General features: G+C 42.3%; 1 protein-coding gene across 4 annotated transcripts in view; it reads left to right on the plus strand.

Moving 5' to 3' along the window:
* CadN (neural cadherin) overlaps positions 1 to 9,734 on the plus strand; it is a 142,134-nt gene that overhangs the window by 46,375 nt on the left and 86,025 nt on the right. The gene's annotated exons all lie outside the window — the stretch shown is intronic.

Consider the following 9,734-nt stretch of genomic DNA (forward strand, 5'->3'; position numbering starts at 1 on the left):
GGCTGTGCATGCTGTACACTCACTCGTCGTATTGCATTTGAATGGATTGCGTTTTAGTGAGCCGAAGCAGGTTTGCGAAGTTGATTTTCAATTCGGTATAAAAATGAAAAATTAGTAGGCCACGGAACCTGGCTAACTTGGCTGCAACGTTTGCTCTGATCGTCACAACAAGCGTTGGTCACCACCAGTATGATGATGATGATAATAAGCTCTAACACCAATGTAGTTCTGTTTGAAAAATGCAGACATTATTTCGTTCGGGATTCTATGAAGCATGGCTGTTGACCAATGCTTATTTGGCATTACAGAAGTTTCTCAGATGTTTGTTCTCGTAGAATCAATGCAAGGACGCTTATAGCGCACTCGCAGGCAATGGATCAAATTATTACTTCATCTAATATCTACCTCGCTAACATTTATTATTACTAGTGGCAAATGAAGCACGTTTTTGTAAGAATGATTCATAACACTTCACGGTCATGACATTCTTTGGGTCATTACTTGTGCTTGTGTTATGACGGCGGTGGTTATGACAATGTGCTGCTCTATCGATGCTATGATATAATAGGGAATGTCAGTGGCTACTTCACACGGTAGTGCTTTACATACTGATGAGTCGGGTATCACCAACACATCCTCTGAACAAAAGTCACGTTTAGATTTCCGTTGGCAACATTACGTTTGTCTGTGTGCTTATGGTAAAAGCATATGGACAACAGCATACGAACGGGGCAAGGGGGGTGACAGGTATCACAACCGCGGGCTAGTCACGTCTTTCGATGAAATGGCGTAGCGTGCCATAAAGCGGCGGTGGTGGCATGCTGTTGTTCTCTGCTAAGATTAGAGGCAATACATAAATATATGTTGTGCCTATCAATCTGAATGTCTTTCTAATGCCGCCGACTGAATCCGGTCGGCGGCTGAAAAAGGTCGATTTCAGATAAACCGGCCTGGAACAGAGATAAGAACTTTCGCCAATCGAATAGAAAAATAATGGAGAAAAACTATGTCCAGAGAAATGCGACTGATTCTACCTAATTGTTATCATAAAGCTTTGTGCTTATGGCGTTGAAACATCAGAAATCGTTATTTTGAACGACCCACATTTCCCTGTTCATGTTAGTCACTGTTTGTTTTTATCATAGAATAACGAAATAATTAGGACGTTTTTGATCTTAGCCAGTGCAGCGAACTTTGAAAAAAAGTACGTTGAATCAACTGAGCTAGAAAGTTCACTTTTAGAATTACTAGAAAACATTCTCCTTTCTTTGCGGTATACATAGCGCTCTAGCAACTTTAGTATAGCCACCTAAATACCATTCACGTTTCCATATTTCTTTACGGCTGCCCGAAGTCACTAATAGGGCATGTTTGCCCATAGAGTCTTTTTTAGGGAACGGAAAGCCCCATAATTATACCATAATGAGTAGGTTGAAGCCGACGTTGGGTATTTCTTGTTACAGGAAATAACCGAGGTATGTCGATGAGATCTAGCATTTCCATCAAATAACCAGATCGGGTACTTTCGGTTATAAATTCGAGAGAGCGGTTTGCGTTGTTTCCTTGGGTATCTATTGTAAGTATCGTTGTCACCTTTCATCCAAACCTACTTGTTTTCAGTACAAGACGTGGTCATTTTCTTACTTGGTTTCTCTCCGGTGGCGGTTAAAATTAAATGATACCTCATCTATTGTGATCGTATAGGATCGAAAATATATATCGAAAAGGATTTTTATGGATTGAATTTCTGCAAATTGCCCGTAGAATACACCACTCGCAATAACTAGCCCGGAGTCAATTCACATATGATTTGTTTTCTACTTAATCCTCTTATTCTTTACATTTTGGTTATAATACTGAAATGCCAGTTTTGGCTAAAAAAAAAAAAAAAAAAAAACAACCGTTAGACTTCAAGCTGTGCTTTTGTGAAAAATTTTCTCGATTGCGCCAATGTGTTATTGCCTCTCGGGTTTCAATATATGGTCCACTCTCTTGCTGCTCTTCAATACGCCAATTTCCGTTCTTGAAACGCTTTAAACGTTCATTTAAGCACATTCGCTTAGGCCTCCTTGCCTAATGCCTCCGATAAATTTCCGCAGCGCTGTGGCTTCCGAGGAACAAAGCCTTGACCACTGAGTGCTTATTTTCAAAACTAAAAAATAATTTCTATTTTGAACCCATTGTTTCTGAAGTAAACTTAAATTTTTAGAAAAGTGGAATATTTTCCAACCAAAATTCATTGCGAAGTTCAAAGGTTATTCTATTTTAAAGCCTGCCGGGTTTGCTTATGACAGAGTTATGTAATGACCATAGTGGCTATACCGTTTGGAGTGGCGCATTTGAAGCAAACATAGGGAAGACTAGCATTTTTGATGTATACGTTTGCATAGTTTTTGATCAGGCTATTCTCTAAATTATGGAGTGAACATTTTTATTTTACGCTTTTATTTATTTAGAGCTTCATCGGCAAGGTTCGGGGAACGAGTTACGGAAAATATGCATATAAAACATGTGCGGCAGTGGAAAGGACGCAAAAAGAGGTTTTCTCTTTCTCATTCCCTGCCTCTCCCTTTTGCGATAGTGTTCCGGTGGTCTCTCGATGTCGAACTACAGCTCGATGAATACTTCCTTCGTTCCCCTGGGTCCAGAATGGAATGAGTTTTGGTTCCAAGACCTTCGCGCTCTATGACTGCTGCCGAGCGGAAAGAGGGGAAAGGAAAACACTGCGGAGATACGGGGGAAGAAAACAGGAGGGGTTGGTGCGGAGGTAAACGAGTAAAGGAGAATGGGAAAGGGGACAACGGAAACAACACGAAGTAGGAAAAGCTAAAAGGGTGGCAACTCCCTGTATCAGGAACCAGTTTGCGGTCGGTGACTGGAACAATACGATGGGTAGTCATGGTGAACTGGGCGGCGGCGGCGGCGGTTGGGCCGGCGACTGCAGCTGCGGTCGACGCCCGTTGGACAGGCGCATCCGTAGATAAGTCAAGTCAGTTGTCACTGTTATAGCTATAATCATAGCTCTAATCGTGAGGAAACGTTAAGGGAAGAAGAAGGAAGTGCAACAGACCTTGTCAGATGCTACGTTGCTAATCCTGCAGTAGATTTCCAAACGTATTCTGTAAAGTGTCTGTGTATCGTGTGAAAAGCAGGCCTACGTCTTCACAGCAGGAATTAGCCATGTCTGTGATGTGTGTCGGCAGAAAGGAAACGGAAGGATATACAGGTAGAGAGAAAGAGCTTGCGCTATAATATTACATCGTACATACTCTCAGGATACTGGCTTGTATATAAGGAAGGAGCAAGGATGGTATAATAAACGTTTCTATTGGTAAAGAGATAAACGTAATCACGTAATTGGGTCGTGCGCTGCGGGCAATCCCAGTACTTCTTTCAGGTTATGCTGTTTTAGTCTTGTTATATTTGATATAGTTGTTTTCTTTTATCAAAGTACTTGCTTAGGCAGAACGACGTTGGTACCGGACAAATGGTTGTTCAGCGAAACGATTAGGTGAACTATGCTACGATGAGAAAGGACAATAGATAAAAAAAAAAATAAATACGGCACTCTAATGGCTTACTTGTTGATTGTTAAATATTACCTGCTAGTAGACGTCATTCCTTTTATCTCTCTGTTTCGGCTTGTCTTCGTTATCTGGATCAATGCATTTGTATCGTGCGGCAGTTAGAATCACCCTCTCCACGTTTATCAATAGGTGTGAGTCATGTGTGTATATCTTTCTACTACAATCTATGGACGTAGCGGCTATGTTACGCCTACGATACGGACGAGAGCAGTAATTGTATAGAAATAAAATGTAGTTATTTGTTGTAATGGTAATCATGCAATTTGTTATTATTATTATTCGAAGAATCCATACTTTACACGTAGGCGTATATTTAGGCCTTCCCAATAGGACGAATTCTGTTTTGTTTATCTGGTTTATAAATGACAGTGTGAAGTTCGCCACCGTGCGACCGACTTGAGAAGCAAGGGTGCACAAAGCGCTAATGTATGTAACCAGCTATGGCACCGTTGCAAATAGTATATCCATAGATGTTACACTGCGTTTTCTTTCGTGATCGATCAATCGATGTGTAGAAAGAAGGAAGCAGAAATATATCGTGATTTTTACGGCGGCACTTGTTTATTATCGTTTCGAACAGAACGAGCGTTGAGCTCTATCGAATCGATGAGATAAAAGCGTTGGGTATGACGTGTGAGACAGTAGACGACTAGCCATAGCATGCTAACGGAACGCGGCTGAAGACTGACCTCACAAGGGTACTCGGATAGCCAGAAAGAGTCGTCGCTGTCCCTGCGGCATTCGGCCTATCATCAGATCGATCTTCGGCGCCATCCTGACAAGACTCTGCTACTGCTGTTTCCCCATTTTTTGTGTAATCGCGCATGTCGATGTTTCGTTATGTGGTGAATATGGCCGTGTGTTGTTGGTGCTGTTCTTATTTAAAAACAAATGAAAGAAACAACGAATACGGTCTGCGAAGTAAATAGGACTCCTAGCGATAGATTTAGCTGCTGTAATTAAGGAAACGGTAAAAACGTATTTTATTCGTTTGAGTATACACAGGTCAATTAACCGTAACTATTGGATAAGTAAAAACGAGCATTGTTCTACGGATAATCGTGTAACTTCAAATATCAACTTTATTTATATTAGAAAGCGTTTTGGCATGCTACGTCAGGTTATGTCGCTATCTATGCAGTGATCTTTTTACTCAAGTAGTCGTTGTTTATTTAACATATTACCAGTTATGTGGTAAAGGGTGTTATACTGTCATTCATCAATTTGTCCATCAATTCTATTGTTTGCATTTCAGATAAGAGCTATGGTGTAAACCGTACAAGTTGTCAGAATTATCTAAAAATTGTCCAGATCGAGCCCAGGAATCATAATAGTCAGGAGTCATAATAGTCGCATTACGCAGGTTTAAACGGTGAATCATTTTAAGTTAAGATAAGCTCATTCGATTCGATTAGCAATGTCCAAGGAGAATCAAGGTGAGATTAATGGAGGTCAAGGAGAAGTATAGGAAAAATCAAGATAGGCGACGAATTCTAAACGAGGATTGACGACTCGTTTTTGCCAGGTTTGTTTATTTCGAGGGAAATTCATACGGTTTTTTTTTTCTCTGGGATTATACATAATGATCATAACTTATCAAGCTAAACTTTTAAGATGTCTGAGCCATAACGAGGAAAGTGCTGGGGCAGATGTATGAACAAACGATCACTGGAAACGTCCTTTAACAAAAAGTCGTGTATAATTGTTAAACTGTGCACAATTCCATTTAACGTGTCCCTGACTGCTGTTAAGTTACCTGCCAACGTCATCTCTCACTTTCGAAATAAGGAAATGACGAGAATAATTTTATAGACAGTGCTGTATATGTATGCTGTATATACTGCAGATAGTATGTTATAGACCAAATACGTATACGTCCGTCAAGTTTTACTTTGGCTCTACAACAAACAAACAGAGCTCGTACTTGAATAGTAAGAAAAGGCAGACTGATATCATCATATACCGTTACATTTAAGGGTTTAGCGTTTTATCCAATCCACGTAGATATTACTTGATACGAAGCTTCGCTGTGTAGGCAGACTATTGAGACCAAGCTTTGTTCCAAACCTATAACTAAGTTTGCTCTAATTTCATCTGAAACACTGACCTGCCGAATGAAGTTCTTGAACGTACCGAGGTCTTTGCTTGGCACAGGCGCATAGGCCGTTGCCTAAAATCATCAAGCAGGCAGAAATTGTCCTATTTAGGGTCCAAGAAAGGCACGTTCTGAGATCGTCATACGGCCTCGCTTTGTTCCCTCTATCTCTTATTTCCAATTGATCGTTCTGGGCCGTTCTACTTCTTACAATATCGCACTTCTGTACTTCCAGGCCTGTCCCTCGGCAACAACCATTCTGATAAGACCAGTTGGCCTGTTCCACATACCTGCCCCCGTTTCCTTTGCGTACGAACCAGTTCCTTAGTGCCAGCTCCACCAGTGGGAGCAGCGCGGCTATTGTCTTTTGGAGTCTTAGCGAGATGAGCATAGCAGTGCAGCATCCGTAAGAAGCGCTTCTGCTCACGACGTATTGTTATCCGCCTGATTGTTTTGTCGACTCGTTGTTGTCGGGTCAAGGCTTAACTAGTCAACAGTTAAAGGGGGACAGATGAAATCCTTTGCGTATCCTTCCGTTGCTAGCAGATTGGCAACTAGAGCCTGGCCCTAGCGTTTGCTGTTGGATGGTTAGCAGTGTTAATGGCGGTATATTTGAAAAGACACGTGTCTTCTTGGGCCTCCCTCCGTCTCTCTTTCGAGCCGGACTCCAAGACCTGAAATGGAATTCGAAGGTCCGCCCGCTGTCTCTCGCCTGTAGCACATCGCCGATGGTGCAGTAGCCGCGGTGCCGCCAGCGTCGACAAAACCAAAAATAGAAATGCTATGGCTAGAAGACTTTTACGAGTACAGGCGCAGTCACAAACTGTGTCAGCTATAGCTGCCAGGAATCAACTTAATTGCCTCCGCGTAAGGCGTTTCGATAAGGCATAGTAAATGGGTACAGCCATTCAGAGTTTCTGTCGTGTGTACCTGAGAGGTAGATGGCTGCGGGAGTGAATGCTGCAAAAAGTGTGCCTCTTTCTTACTACCAAGCTACTACTTCGTCTAAAATGCTATTTATTATAAAGCATAGAGAACGCCTTTCAGATGAGATTGCTATACAAACAAGACAACTTGGCCATAAAACCCAGCGATGGCAATATAGTTGAAACAGCAGTGATCCATAACAAAACAGTCTGAGAAATGATTACGACGACAAAAACTAACAGAAATTCGGTAGTAGACTAATCGTACCCGTTATAACAGTGAACCTAACCTCATTTTGTTACATTTATACCTATTGAAGGAGCAAAACTGAGGTACGTCGTTTGTTCTTGCACAGTTCATGATGGCCGACATGGAGAGAGCATTGCTCTTAGCTTATGCAAGGGATTTTCAGGTTTGGTTATTCAATTGTACTTAAGACTTGACAAAGCAGGTTTTGAGAATCCTTCTTTGTAGTGTCTACTTTTTTACTCTGTCTATAGCTCAGACAAAAAAGAACTATAGTCTTTGGTGAGGCTCTTTATTTTAGTAAAAATGACTGTATGTCCATCCCGCCTGACGTGGCTTCATATGCATCGCCGTTTCTGAACACGAAGAAACATTTGACATTTGACGGACGACGGGCGAACAGTGAAATGCTTAAAGGAACCCTCTCGTGAAGTCTACGGCAAACCAGCGTGGCAGACAATGGCTGCGATAGGAAGGCCAGTTGTTCCGTTACATTATGCTCACCCAGAAGCAGCAACCGGGACTCTACCGCCGGCGAACTCCGTTCTGACCGCGCACTTGTGGCGGAGTTTCCGACCGGCTTGTCTGAGGGCCTAAATGAATGGCCTTTTTGTATCTATTTTGCGTAGTCTTTTCGGCAGCAGCTCCTAGACAGCAAACTCTTTTACGAATAGCAGCTATACTAGAAGCGATGCGATAGCCGTAAAACTTGAAATATTTACTAGTAGCGATGCGATATTTGACATTGGTTCTGAAAGCAAAGTTCGAGACATTTAATGCGAAAAGTAATGATGCCATTGATCTGAAAGCAAGTACGACTGAATTGAGACACAGCCTGGCCAGTCAGATTGAACCCCACAACATCTTTGCGCTTTCATCCACGTTGACCATTTGTTAACACGAGATTCATTATTTCTAGGCAGGAACAGGTATGGAATGTCAGTAATGATGAACTTCCCGGTACTGTTATCACAAAAAAAGTTTTCGAAGTTGTTCGACGGTAGCTTGTTTGCTTAAAAACGTTGGCATGTAAGGCGTGTCTTAGTCAATGGGGCTAGGCATAGTGGTAGTGCTGGAAGATCAGCCACCCGATGTATACCTAACAGCTATCTTAGGCTTAAAGGACCAAGCACTTTAGTTGTGCTGTGATCAACGGGTTGATACTTGATTAGTTCGAGCAGTCGCGGTAGTAATATTGGTGGAGGCAGTTGAACTGGTGACTTGGAAAGGACGACTGCGGTAGGAGGCTGGCACAGATCAAGACGGCAGTCACGCCACAATGGTGGGCCACGTTTCGCTTCATCCGAAAATGATAGACAGAAATAATTTTGATTGCTTCGACTTCCAATGTCTTTATCCAGACTGGGGAATGCCGTAAGTAAACGAACTCTTTGCTTCAAGTGATCGTAGATGCTATGCCACCACCATCACCTCTACAATAATCGACGGGCAAATATCCTTATGATGAATAAAATCCCTGACGAGCCCTGTAATCTCTCAACAGCATGCACATTTAAGCAGGAGGTGCGAACGTTCATCTCGTGCGCTGCGGTGAATGGCTTTTTGTGTTTGTAGGTGAGTGGTCAAATAATGTGGGCTTGTAGTATTCGGAGGGGGAAAGTTACGCGTGCCGCGGGTTTTTCCCAGACTAGGTTACATTGAGCTTTTATCACTGAGTTGCACAAGTAGTGCACCTTTTCGATTGCTGCCTAGTGACTACTGATCTCGATGCAGATTTGACTGAAACACACATAGATAAATAGAGAGAGAAGAAAAGCAAGGGGAAGAGGATATTGTCCAAACAGAGGAAAGTGCGGTTCGGAAAGAGGAAAACGAGATGATGACAATGTAGGGCTTTCGTACACTGTAAAGCTCAGAGAGCTCAAAGAACGATGGCGGGAAATCGCCTGGAGAGGGTTCCTCTCACATGGCGTAGCGACGACAGAGCCGGCATAGCTAAACGACAAAGATACTGTGTAGCCTAGTCTCTCATCCACTTCGGCCTGACTAGCCCAGATGGTCTATTCGTGTTTGCTTTAGGATTATATGATCGTGGCACCCGGTAAAGGGGGACGAATGGTTGAGAAATCGTTTCTTAAAATAAAACAGCACCAGATATGGTAACAGCAGCAGCGTCAACAGTCCTACAGCTGCCACGCATCTTAGAAAGTAAACGAATTGACTGGATCTTGTTTGTCCTGATCGTTGATCAAAGCCTCCGTGGAGAAGGACGGTGCTGCTGTGACGGGACAATTCGGTTCCGATAAATTGTAAATTCGGCCTCAACCGCCCTACCACCATCGTGTCACATCGTTACGCTGTCACTACTAAGATTACCATCTACCAGGAAATACCATTAAAAGAAAAGTGTCTGTTTCTAAAGAAAGGAAAAGATGCAAAGTTAATTTGACATTGAGAAATGTAAGAGCTAAAGTAATAAACAACGGGTAAGAACGTCATGCTAGGTTCGAAGAGTCAAGATTCACTTATCAATGCAATTATCTTAGTTGACCAAATGAGGCCTGATTATAGAGTATAATGAAAACGAAGTATCTAAAAGCACAATTCAGTCTCTCTCGTTTAAAATGCGTAAAGGCTACTTGAGAAAGTTGCCAAAGTACGGTACCTTCTTACCGTTGAGCCTTGACTGTGTATTTGTTGCTAAATCGTTTTCTATTCTCCATTCTTTTCCCACGAAAGCCTAATAATGATCATTCGCTAGTCAGTGATTATGGTTATTTTTGTTAGTGATGTATTTATATCAGTCTGTCATTTTCCCTGAGCGTCAGTGACGTCTATCACTTGCGCAGCAGAGCAATGTCAGACACAAGCAATGTTCGCGAGCGAGTGGTGCAAGGAGAGAACCGGGTTCGAAGGTT

The sequence above is a fragment of the Varroa destructor genome, unplaced genomic scaffold, assembly GCF_002443255.2.
Source record: "Varroa destructor unplaced genomic scaffold, Vdes_3.0 BEIS01000001.1, whole genome shotgun sequence".
Lineage (NCBI taxonomy): Eukaryota > Metazoa > Arthropoda > Arachnida > Mesostigmata > Varroidae > Varroa > Varroa destructor.